This window comes from Lepidochelys kempii, chromosome 1 (assembly GCF_965140265.1).
Source record: "Lepidochelys kempii isolate rLepKem1 chromosome 1, rLepKem1.hap2, whole genome shotgun sequence".
Taxonomy (NCBI): Eukaryota; Metazoa; Chordata; order Testudines; family Cheloniidae; genus Lepidochelys; species Lepidochelys kempii.
In genome coordinates this window covers 99,426,887-99,440,401 of record NC_133256.1, presented here as the reverse complement: position 1 = coordinate 99,440,401, position 13,515 = coordinate 99,426,887, and the positions used below count along the sequence as shown (strand labels likewise).

At 40.9% G+C, this 13,515-nt stretch overlaps 1 protein-coding gene across 14 annotated transcripts in view; it reads right to left on the bottom strand.

Moving 5' to 3' along the window:
* Positions 1-13,515, bottom strand: part of PCCA (propionyl-CoA carboxylase subunit alpha) — a 420,612-nt gene that overhangs the window by 286,879 nt on the left and 120,218 nt on the right. Inside the window, exon 1 of one of the 14 annotated variants that reach the window (XM_073348793.1) lies at positions 5,215-5,237. The exons of the other annotated variants lie outside the window; for them this stretch is intronic. The gene's annotated coding sequence lies outside the window, so the exon portion shown is untranslated. Of the gene's footprint in view, positions 1-5,214; positions 5,238-13,515 lie in introns of those variants that run through there. 14 annotated transcript variants of the gene reach the window in all.

Here is a 13,515-nt window from a genome sequence, read left to right as displayed (position 1 = left end):
ATCGTCCCAGACCTGCAACACTATGCGGTCCCACCAGTCTGTGCTTGTTTCCCGAGCCCAGAATCGGCGTTCCACAGCATGAACCTGCCCCATTAGCACCATGATGCATGCATTGGCAGGGCCCATGCTTTCAGAGAAATCTGTGTCCATGTCCTGATCACTCACGTGACTGCGCTGACGTCGCCTCCTCGCCCGGTATCGCTTTGCCAGGTTCTGGTGCTGCATATACTGCTGGATAATGCGTGTGGTGTTTAATGTGCTCCTAATTGCCAAAGTGAGCTGAGCGGCCTCCATGCTTGCCTTGGTATGGTGTCCGCACAGAAAAAAGGCGCAGAACGATTGTCTGCCGTTGCTCTGACGCAGGGAGGGGCGACTGACGACACGGCTTACAGGGTTGGCTTCAGGGAGCTAAAATCAACAAAGGGGGTGTCTTTACATCAAGGAGTATTTCAGGCAGGACTTCACGGAGGCTTCCAATAAGAAATGGTGCACCTAAGTTATCGTTCTTATTGGAACAAGAAGGTTAGCCTGGCCTCTGATTGATACATGGCTAGATTTACCTCGCGGCACCTTCTCTGTGAGTGACTGCAGTGTGACCTAGAGGACTGAGTCCCCTAGACAGGGGAGGAGACAAATGAGTACAAAACAAATCTGGTCTAGTTCTTGTTTTGATCCACTCCATCTATCTTTTACATCTTTGGCTGGCAGCAGACAGTGCAGAAGGACTGCATGCCATCCACATCTCATGGCTGCTCGGCAGAAGATGGTACAGTACGACTGCTAGCCATCCTCATCTCTTGCCTGCCCGGCAGAAGATGGTACAGTACGACTGCTAGCAATCCGTATCACCTGCCTGCTCGCCATAAGACGGTTCAATAGGACTGACTGCAGGACTAAAGAGAATGACCTGGTCAAGTCACTCTAAATTAAGTCCCTGCGCCCATGTCTGTCCAGGCGCTCCCAGCCGACGTGGCCAGGAGCACCTCGGACATGACGATGACGGCTACCAGTCGTACTGTACCGTCTGCTGCCACAAGGCAAGGGGTTGCTGCTACTGTGTAGCAAAGCCGTACCGCGTCTGCCAGCACCCAGGAGACATAGGGTGACGGTTACCTGAGCGGGCTCCATGCTTGCCGTAGTATGATGTCTGCACAGGTAACTCAGGAAAAAAAGCGCGAAACGATTGTCTGCCCTTGCTTTCACGGAAGGAGGGAGGAAAAGGGGGCCTGACGATATGTACCCAGAACCACCCGCGACAATGTTTTAGCCCCATCAGGCATTGGGATCTCAACCCAGAATTCCAATGGGCAGAGGAGACTGCGGGATAGCTACCCACAGTGCAACGCTCCGGAAGTCAACTCTAGCCTCGGTACTGTGGAAGCACTCCGCCGAGTTAATGCACTTAATGCACTTAGAGCATTTTCTGTGGGGACACACACACTCGAATATATAAAACCGATTTCTAAAAAACCGACTTCTATAAATTCGACCTTATTCCGTAGTGTAGACATACCCTTTGATGATACAATCATGCTTTCTGAGGAGAGTCATAGTAGGCTCCTTCGTTCTGTATTTAATTATGGTTCCTTACAATTATGAACAGCTAAAAAAATTGATGGTGAACAGAAAATAAAAGAAAATAAAATTAGTTTATTATAAAATCTAACATACCTACAGGATTAGAAACAAGACATTTCTCCACTGCCATCTACATAGGCATATATGATCCTGAATGCAGAAGAAGTGGCCAAGTCATGATGAGTGGGTTGTGGGAGGCAGGATTTGAAGAATCCACTTTAAGGTATGCCTAAACTGCAATAAAAAACCCATAGCACTGAGTCTCAGAACCTGAGTCAACTGATTCAGGCTGAAGGGCTAAAATATTGCAGTGAAGACATTCAGGCTTGGTTTGGGCTCCAGGCTCTGAAATCCACCCTCCTCAGCTAACCCATACCAGCCACAGGTCTTTTATTGCAGTGTAGACATGCCCAGAGAATCCACCTGAACACCATGTGGCTCCTTATGTTACATGTGGTCTCCCAGAATCCTACTATGAAGGGGAATATGGGAGCAGTCTCTGGCCAGGTAGAGCATGCATGAGGCAGGGCCAAGTGATCCACAACTATGCAAATCTACCAGCCATTTGGTTTATAGGAGGAAGTTCTGCAGCCCTGAAGTTCAGTAATTGTTGTAGAAGAGGTAAAGGAGATTTCTGTAGAAGACCATAAAGAGATCTGTAGAAGAGACTCCTGCCCCATATCAAGTTATCCCATGACAATTTTTTAGTTTTGTACCTTGCATTATGCATGTTATTGTTTACTGACTCTCTCACATACATGTAAGTGCTGTATATGTAAGAGTAAATCTTAAAAAGGTTTTTTTTTTAAATAAAGTAATTGAAAAAAGAAGAAACTCTACTTTAAATCAAATGAAACTAGGTTTAAGAAATTTGCTTCAGACTGTTCTTAAAATTGAGTTTATAGAAACCTTAAAGGCACTTTTACAACTATGAGCATAAGGGGAAAAAATGTGGCCATGATAGGATACCCATTTAAAATCCTGAAACCCTTGAAATATGTTGGATAGTATTTAATCTACTTGAAATTCATCCAACTAGGAGGCTTAAATTTATGTTTTTGCTTTATTAAAACATGAACTAACAAGATTTATTTGTTTCAGAGTAACAGCCGTGTTAGTCTGTATTCGCAAAAAGAAAAGGAGTACTTGTGGCACCTTAGAGACTAACCAATTTATTTGAGCATAAGGCTTTCGTGAGCTACAGCTCACTTCATAGAAGTGTAGAACTTCTGTAGAACACCACCACCAGACTGAGAACTGCTATGAATTTAAGCCCACTCTTCACTCCAAGGAATAGTCTAAGATATACATAGTAATGGCAATATATATATGATCAGACAGCCAACTAGCTAGAAATAAATTTTGCTGCAAATTAATCATTTTATTGGAGATGGTGAATTTTTGTCCTATAATACCAATAAAACAACATACATAATCTAGCGTACTGGATATTTAATACATTTCTGTCCATATGACAAGCACAAGCCTCCTATGGACAGGATACAAAAATAGGACTACCTCAAGTTGAACCAAACATTTGACACTCTTCCCCTCTCTGTAATGGGCTGCAAAGAAAGTACGGGAACAGTGTTTACACTATATTTAAATACACTTCCACGAGAACTAATATAAAAAGGGGGGTGGGGGGAATTAAACTGTTCCAGAATTTTGTTTAGATAGAATCATGCTTAAATAAAGTTTAAACATGGTTTCCAAACACTGTTTCTGGCCCAGTATGGACTGGACTCAAGACTGCATTATAGGACTCTAGTTCCACTACCCCTGCAACTAGAAAAGGAGTACTGAGCTGTAGCTCATGAAAGCTTATGCTCAAATAAATTGGTTAGTCTCTAAGGTGCCACAAGTACTTCTTTTCTTTTTGCGAATACAGACTAACACGGTTGTTACTCTGTACCCCTACAACTGCTTGTCTCAGAAGAAAGGTATGTAACCTCTTGGGTAGGGGTCAGGGAGCAGCCATAATACGTCTAGTCAGCATCACCTAAGGCACAAACTACTAAATGAAAAAGTAATATTAGAAACTAATGTTTATTTAAAAGTTTCCTAAAATATGAATTTCTATACTTATAACATGGTAATTAGAATGGCACAATAAAGAATATTAATCGTATCAGGGCACATATATTCCAAAATCATACTATTGTACAGTATGAACTAATTTTCACATTTATTAACCATTACACAGGAATTTCATAGTATATACAATAAACTGTATTTTCTTTATTTTGAAGAAAATTCTTTATTGGAAGAAATTTCCAATTTCTAGAAATGCAATAATAAGAACACTAAAATATCATTAACAGGCGAGTACAACAGTAGAAAAACAAAACTGAAGAAACATTCTCTGCACTCTCAAAAAGCTAATCATCTTCGTGAAAAAGTATTCAAATTCAAAATTTTGCTTTGGATTTTACTATGAAGGCCAAATCTATTTTAATAAAACATCAAATCAAAGCCTAAGAAAAATCTAAGTAATCATCTTTTTATTATAACTGTACATTTCTCAAGAACCCAAATGCAGCACTGGACCATATAAGTAGTCAAAAAGCACATTATAACAAAGAAAATCTACTATAAAATATAAGTGTACAGTAACTTACATGACATACAAATATTAATGATCAATTCTGCTTCTATCTAGAGAATACTTTTTTTTTTTAAAAGTGAGGATCCCAGAAAGGATACAAAGTTAACTTTAACATTATGTACCACAACAGAACTAAGTATTTAACTTTTCATAAGTAACGAACACCCAGAAAATTTAGGTAGAAACAGATGAAACATGTAAGAGTTTTCCCTAGATGTTTTCCATATTGTTTTCTTCAGTTCATGGCACTGAAACCAGCCTTGGTTTTTTACATGATAAAAGAAATCTGTGGAACTAATCCTAGAAACCTCTTTCTGTTTTCTTGCATAACACCTCCAGGCGACAGTAAAGACAAAATGCTTCATTTGCATCCTTAAACATTAGAAACTGTGAAGGAGCCTTTTCAGCTGCAAATGTTATTGCATCTACATTTCCAGAAGAGAAAAAAGGTTAAACAGCCTACTCAGGTTTATGTTAACTCATCTCTTTTTAGCACTATGATCAGCACAAAGAGCAGAGAATGCAGAGGCTTAACAGCCCAACCTCTTTCTTCATTACGTTCAATTAGATTCTGGAAATGGATATAGCTGCTGATTACATGAAGATAAAGAGAAGAAATCAGGTATGCACAAAGGAAATGGCAAACACTAACAAGTGTAATCTCAATCTTCTCAATCTTCCAGCCTTGTAGGGACCATTTTCATTTTTAGTGTAAGACAAAAAAGTTCTATCAGTTCTCTTCACTGCAAGCCCATCTGTGGTAAAGGATTTTGCCAGAGGCAAAAGAAGCATCTACCTCACCATTAGTACAAGTCGTTGGGTTTCGGGGGGAGGGGGAGGGGGAGGAGGGGTTTGGGTTTTTTTTTTTTAATATGTTCACAAGATGCAAGTGTTGTACAAAATGTTCTGAAAGCGTCAGCAAGATAGAAAAAGCCTTCACTTACCTGATGTACTATGGAACACCATTCCCACCAATTATACAGCGAATATGAATCCCTTTTAGATACACCAATTATTAAGCAACTTACCTTTTCTCCAGGATATAAACAGCCACATAAGATTTCTTCTTCAACAGGCATTTCCCCTGTCCACCAAAAAAAGTTTGGGTTGGGTTGTTTTTTTTTAGGATTCATCTAATATACCAATCATTTCTCTTTTCCAAAAGAAGCACTACTTCAAAGACGATACTATCTGCAGTAGAGAAAGTTACCAGTACTTTATTTTCCAGGCTGTTTGGCCTTCAGTCTGGAAGCAATAACTGCACTTGGCACAGAACACTCAAGTAGATGTTTAATACAAAATATACATTACACTAAATGAAAAACAGGCACTGATGGTGGAGAGGAGGGGGTGTTCCTTTGGCTAAACTAGTATCTCATGTTACTAAGGAACTGGGCTCACTTCTTACTATATTTTACATTTCATATATTACCAAGCTAAAAGTTAATATTCAAAGACAACTTTACAAACCTGTATTTTATAATTCAAAATACATATGTGCATATGACATATCTAAATACCCTACAAGCATACCTTTGTCCATTCAAATCCACAGGTGTACTGAAGCCTTCAAATAAATACAAGAATGAAACTTTCTTCTCTGAAATATTTGCAACAGTTCTCAATTCTGCAAAAGATTATGTTTGTGCTTAATTTACATGGCTATAACAAAATAATGCAAACACAAATGGAGCTCAATAAATAATGATAATCAATAATACAAATTATAAAATCTTAATAGTGTGTATTATTGTAGTGCCTAGCAGCCCCAGTCATGAACCAGAACCACGCTGCGCAAGGTGCTGTACAAACAGAAAGAGACAGTCACTGCCCAAAACTCTTACAATCTCAGCCTTGTAGTCACAGGATTTTTTAAACTGCAATAATCCCGTAAGAGTGCATCAGAACTTGGAGGGAATGCCTCTTAAGTCAAATAATAAATCAATAATGTTTAATATTTTACCAATACTTTTTTCCCCAGAGATCTCGCAGTGGTTACAAAGCTGAATAAGCATCAGTATACCCATATTGCAAATTGAGAACCTGAGTCAGAGAGAGCACAAATGACTTGCCCAATGTAAGTCTGTTGCAGAACTGGGTGCTGGAAGTAGTGGTACTGGTGATTCAGTAAGTGGCATTCTCTCAATAAATCAGTAATGAGCTAGGGCCACAGCAGGGTGCTTGGAACATCATGATGCTGGGAGGTCCCAGTTTTCAAATGGCATAAAACTGAGGTGGTCATTAAATATCCAGTAGCACTTTTCATAAGAATAAAGGCTGTAAGCCCATTGTCCTGACTAAATTCCAACTTGGGTAATTACATTCTTCCTACCTAAAGGCCCCTATTTTTTCAGTGGGGCATACTATTCTTCTTCATTTCCTGCCCTTAAATGAAGGGTACACTGTTGCTATGCTCTGTCAAACTCAAGCTGCATATGATCATCCATCTAGAGGCACTCCATTGGTAGGTGAAGTCATCCTAAAATATATCAGTTGATGGTTGTGAAGTGTTTTAAGATCTTCCAACACATATACAAATGCAACTATAAAACACATGGAATACAGACATCTAAATATACATCATATATTACAGTATATACAACACTGCACACAGTATATATTACACTGTCATACAATACAGCAGTTTTGGTAGATCATCCTTTTACAAATAGAGGGAATTTGAGATCCTAGAAAACTAATAGTGTAGTCAAATAAACCAACTTAATGAAAGTTTATTTTAAAATTCGTTTACTACAAAAAAAGAGCAACCCTTAAACTTGTGCACACAGAAGTTAGACAAAACTGTTAACTTATCTGATAATGGAAGATAAACTCTCTCTTACAGCTAGTACCAACAAGCTCACTGAGAAGTAGGAAACATGTAGTCCGCCGTGCTATTACCTTGGGTATTTAATAATGATACAACGCTCCCTCCAATTGCTCAGTTCTGTCTTCAACTGTTCTAAATTATGTGAGGTAAGTTATTACAGGGTTTTTTCGCCTCCTGAATACTGTGTTTTTAAAAAAACAAAAACAAAAAAAACACCCACACATTTGTGTCCAAACCCTACTTGAGAGAAGCGTTATTGTTGCTGATTTCAACATCTCTGGATATGAAGGCCTGTGTACGTGACACTGATTTTCTACCAAATTCTGTTCACCTTAGTCATACAACTTACTTATACACTCTTGGATGAGTAAAGCAAGCAAGAATTTGGCCCTTTATCTTCTATTTAAAAATAAAAAAGAACCTGGATTATAAAATCAATTACATGAATTTGTATTTTTCACCAATATTACTATCTAAATTTTAACTCTAAATTGCATTTTGGGGCCAGTACTAAACTCTGCCTCTTCTAATCAGCGCCTCAGCTAATTTAAGGAAGTTGTTTATTTCAAACCTATTGAACAAAATATATGATGGGGTGGAAGTTCCTGACAGAACAAGTCTGAATAATATATGTATTGGTGCATGGTGCTGTAAAGTTTACTGACACCAGCTATGAAAAGATCTGTAAAACTCACATTTGGTTCCCTTCCCTTGCTGGTTCTAAACTGGGAAGGGAAAATTTCACAGAAATTAAAATTGTCCAGGACTGAAACATGTAAAGCGATGTGGCAACCAGCATGAATATAGGAAATGCCCAGCATTCAGGCAAATACATAGAAACAGTAATAAACCCAACCATTATGCTAAAATATGCAGAGAAAACAGGAAAGTGTATGTATTAAGTGCAGTAACGGATTCTTTAACAAAGAGCAAGAGCTGTTCTTAAGCACAATAATAGAGGAGGCTGAAAACTCAAAAGATTGGCTAATTAAAATGTGGGCAAATGGCAGTTAAGGGGCATACAAGGTAAGACACTGGGGCACACATAAATATAGTAAACGGAAACAGAGTGATGTAAGGAGCACATAAACGTTGAAGAGTCAAAACTATCTGTGAAAGAGTATAATGGAGGAAAAATTCCAGTGTTGGGAGAATGCACACGAACATTTAAATACAAGGGGGAAATGATACAACAAGAGCTTGTGGTAGTACACAGAAGTGAACAACTCGTCTTGGGCCGACACATGCGTGAGGCGCTTTGTCTCATTAAGAGTATGTATGCAATAGAGACAGAGAGACAAATCAAGGAATCAAAAAGTATCAACAACATCATATACAGATGTATTCACAGGAAACAAAGTGCCTCCCAGTAACATACAAGACATAGTTATGAGGAGATGCATAATCTGCAGTACACTCTCTATGAAAAGTTCCACAAGCCTTAAGAAAGAGGCTGGAAAAAGAGCTGCAAAATGACAGCAAATGGTATCATCCACCAAATAGAGAAACAAAACAGATTGGGTTTACTCCTGAGTAACTGTAGAGAAAAAGGAGGGGGACTACAGCTATGTATGAAACCTAAGGAGTTGAACAAAAACATAAAAAGAGGACAATTCCACTTGCCCACAAGAAGTGAAATACTTTCTGAGTTGGTAGGAGCTGAATTTTTCAGCTAATTGGATGCAGGATTTCGGCAGATCCCCTGGGACACTGAGGACTTCAAGATCTGCAGTTTCAAAACACCGTTTGGTAGATACCACTACCTAAAACTGCCTTTCAGAATATGTTTGGCTCCAAAAGTATTTCACTGTAAAATAAGCTGGCTGCTACAGGATCTAGCAGGCATTAAAGTATACATTGATGACCTAATTTGGGGCAGTACTGCCACTGAACATCAGGAACAATTGAGAAGAGTACTGCAAATTGCAAGAGCTAACAACTTTAAACTGAGTAAGACCAAATGTTAATTTCAAATAATAGACATAACATTCTTGGAAGAGATTCCTCACAGGGAATCTTGCCTGTTAAATCAATTATTTGAGCAACAGTGAACATGCTGAGACCAGAAGATAAAGAGGAAATATAAAGTTTGCTAAGCATGTTGAATTATGTCAGCAAATTCATATCTAACTAGGCAGCTCACACAACGCACCTAAGACTCACCTCCACAAAGGCACTGAATGGGCATGCATGCCCAAGCATGAAAGAATTCAAAAATTTTAAGAACATTCAGACATCAACTCCAGAGCTGAAATTTTTTGACCCACTGAAAGCCACAGATGCTTCAACAGGGCTGGGAGCAGTACTATTAGTGTCATGGAACAGACTGGTTGCCAACCTTGTATACCTCTAGAGCTAGGACAGACAAAGAGAAGACGTATGCACAAACTGAAAACTGAAAAGAGATGAGTTCTTGCATATGGAGGTACAACTTTTCATGATTCTCTCTCTGGTGGTAGCTTCAAAGAAGCTGATCACAAACAACTGATTGCAATACAGTAGAACCTCAACGTTACAAACTCCTTGGGAATGAAGGTTGTTCATAACTCTGAACAAAACATTATGGTTGTTCTTTCAAAAGTTTACAACTGAACATTGACTTAATACAGTTTTGAAACTTTACTATGCAGAAAAAATGCTGCTTTCCCTTTTTTTTAGTAGTTTACATTTAACACAGTACTGTACTGTATTTGTTTTTTGGGGGCAGGGGAAGAAAAGGAGGGGGGCTTCGTCTTGTCTCTGCGGCTGCCTGCTAGTGTACTTCTGGATCCAAATGAGGTGTGTGGTTGACTGGTCAGTTCAAAACTCTGGTGTTCGTAACTCTGAGGTTCTACCGTACACAGAAATAGACCTAGAGAAACACCACCAAAGACACAGCAACTATTTTTGAAAATACAGAAGTATAATGACAGGTTTCAGAGTAACAGCCGTGTTAGTCTGTATTCGCAAAAAGAAAAGGAGTACTTGTGGCACCTTAGAGACTAACCAATTTATTTGAGCATGAGCTTTCGTGAGCTACAGCTCACTTCATCGGATGCATACCGTGGAAACTGCAGAAGACATTATATACACAGAGACCATGAAACAATACCTCCTCCCACCCCACTCTCCTGCTGGTAATAGCTTATCTAAAGTGATCATCAAGTTGGGCCATTTCCAGCACAAATCCAGGTTTTCTCACCCTCCGCCCACCCACACACAAACTCACTCTCCTGCTGGTAATAGCAGGAGAGTGAGTTTGTGTGTGTATGGGGCTGGGGGGGGGTGAGAAAACCTGGATTTGTGCTGGAAATGGCCCAACTTGATGATCACTTTAGATAAGCTATTACCAGCAGGAGAGTGGAGTGGGAGGAGGTATTGTTTCATGGTCTCTGTGTATATAATGTCTTCTGCAGTTTCCACGGTATGCATCCGATGAAGTGAGCTGTAGCTCACGAAAGCTCATGCTCAAATAAATTGGTTAGTCTCTAAGGTGCCACAAGTACTCCTTTTCTTTTTACAGAAGTATAATATGACCCTGGAGTTCCAGCCTGGATGCCATTTAGCAAGAGTATATGTTCCATCTCACAATACACAGTCTGATTATCTGGAACAAGCAATGAACATATATGTGAACATGATAAGTGACATGTGCTGTACCTACAGGCATATGAGATGAACTGGTGACGAACAGCTAAGGTTGAAATGTTGCAGTGATACAAGCAATAAGTAAAGGAAGGATGTGGAGGGAGGGGGGACGGCGACTTTCTACCTGCCTATTCGTACTATAAAAAGGAGCTTTCAGTTTTCTCGGGTGTGCTTTTGAAGAGGACACAGATCATGGTTCCATAGTGATGAGAAGGAAAATATTGGAATAAATATATGATGGGCACCTGTGAATGACTAAATCAAAAAGGAGAGCTAGCGAAGGTGTGTTCTGGCCACAAATTAACAGTGACATAGAAGAAAGCAAGTGTGTAGAAGTACAGATATTACCAGCAGAAAGAACCAATGACAATGCACAAACAACTTGCAATTCATTGGGAAGTCATCATCATCTGGTTATAATGAGCTACTTAACCAATTTCCCAGAGGTAGTCCCGCTAGAAAACACCACAACAGCAACAGCTGGCAGGCACATTAAATCTGTATTTGCACGTCATGGAACTCCAAGAACAATAACAACAGACCACAATTCAAGAAGATGGAATTCCTGAGTTAAAATGCACAACTTTCATTCTGAGACATCTAGTGCCAGATATCCTCAAGCCAATGGATTAGCTGAATGTGGAAAATATATAATGAAGAATTTGCTCAGAAAAAGCAACAGATACAAGAGACTATCCATATTTAGCAGTACTCATCTATAGAGCCACATCACTGCAAGGTAGAAAGTCACCTGCTGAATTCACCTGCAATAGACATATAATACTCTATTACAAAATATGGGACTGCAAGCATGCAGATGGGTGTGGCTCTCCCTTGCTGTCATCTCTGAGGGAGGCCACACCCCTTTGCTACACCCGCTCCTAAAACAGGCTAAGTAAATGGGGAAATTAACAGTCTCCAGCCCCAAACCATAGGCAGGGTAAGGCTGTGAATACTTCAGGGGCACAGGCCTTCAGCCAGGGCGGGACACCACATAGTTGAAGACTTTAACCCTTAGGCAGGGTAGCCACAAATGTTCAGGGGGCCCAGGCCCTCATCCAGGGCAGGGGCCCCAGCAAACAGTCTACAGGGCACCAGCAGGGGTTGAGCACCCAGCAAGCAGTCTACAGGGCGCCAGCAGGGGTTGAGCACCCAGCAAGCAGTCTATAGGGCGCAGCAGGGGTTGCCTGCGGAGCGCAGGCCTCCTGACCTAAGGGGGGGGTGTACTGCCACCCCAGGGGTGGGGTGACGGAGGGGGACACGGGCCGCTCAACTCCAACACATCCCAGCCCAGGGCTCTAACAACGGCAGAGTGGTCTGCCACTGGGTTAGCAGAGAATCCACCCACAACACGCTGACTCTGGTCTACTCGTAAGATATTACCACCACAGCTTTAAGTCTGCCCCATAGCATCCAACCCTCTACCCCCACATATTAACCTGCTTACCACAATATATTCCGGGGTGGCCAAACTGTGGTTCACAAGCCACATGCGACTCTTTTACCACTCAAGTTCAGCTTGCAGAGTCCCCCCTCCCACACACACCCCCATTCTCCACCTACCAGAATGGTGGGGAAAGGGGGTGGGGGGGAGCTTGGGACCTCTGCCTTGCAGCGAGTGGTGGGGTACGGGCTTCTGCCCAGCGGGGAGGGGTGTCTTGGGGCTGCATACCTGCTGGGGCTCTCAAACTTCTGAAGATTGTCATAGGTCGCTTGGAGGGCCAGAAAGTTTGGCCACCCCGATATATTCCTTGTTCTCACCTGCATATTCACCTTCTACGCCTTCTGAAAAGCACTTGGGTGGCAATTTTCCTGAGGAGAACCTGGCTTCACTCTCACGAGTGGTGGCCCTCTTTACTGAGGTGGACTAAGACCTCAGTCCTGCAAACACTTACTCATGTGCTTAATTTACAGCACGTGAATAGTCCTACTGAAATCAGACTACTCACTCGCCTAAAGTTATGCATAGTGTTAAACAGTTGCAAGATCAGGTCCTGAGCATCCATCTGCATAAGCTGCAGAGAAATGGTGGCCATCCTAAATGAGGCCAGCCATTTTGAAGGAGGACATTTCTTTTTAAGATTCTCTGCAGGAAAAAAAACATTTAGCTAGCCTCAGCAGACAAGTTTTCAGCCATGGAAAATAGCAGGAAATAATTTTTATTTTTTTTTAAATTGAAAAAGTGTGTTATGTCAAGAGGTTCTTAGATGGGGGTGCGAGTGAAGTACAGTATTCTGGAGGGAAGATATAGGTGGGGGGGGGGGTTAAGCTAACAGAGTACAAAAACAGTGAGACTCACCAGAATAAGTTTCTTAAAGGGTCCATTAATTAAACTAACATTTACTGAATCCTCAGAAAATTCAATCTTTATTCATGGATTAGGGGTTGTAAAATTTGGAGAGAGGCTGTATTCTTCTGAACAGTACTCCGTTCTTAAAGATGCGGGCATCATACACCTTCCCCAACCAGAGCACGTTGATAACAGTGAAGTGTGTCTCCACTGAGCCACCAACACTTGAATAACCACAGAAAAACCATCATTGAAGAATCGTGTGTTCTGTATTTGCAACATTCATGAGAACAGTGCAGAGCTATGGGCTCCAGGCTTCTGTCAGAGATAGACACTGAAAAGTGCCAAATTGGTTTGTGAGATTTTTTTTTTTTTTTCAAAATAGTGTGGAAATTATGGGATGGAGAAAGCTGCTTGCTAGAAACTTTACCCCTATATCTCCGAGACCCATGAGTCAGTCATTTCTATCCCACAACACTTGCAAAAAGTTCTCAAAAGGAATTGTGCTAGACAGCAACACCTAGCACACTGAAATTCCTACCCATGGTGCGCAGCACTGTGCATTGACACAATCACTTGTGG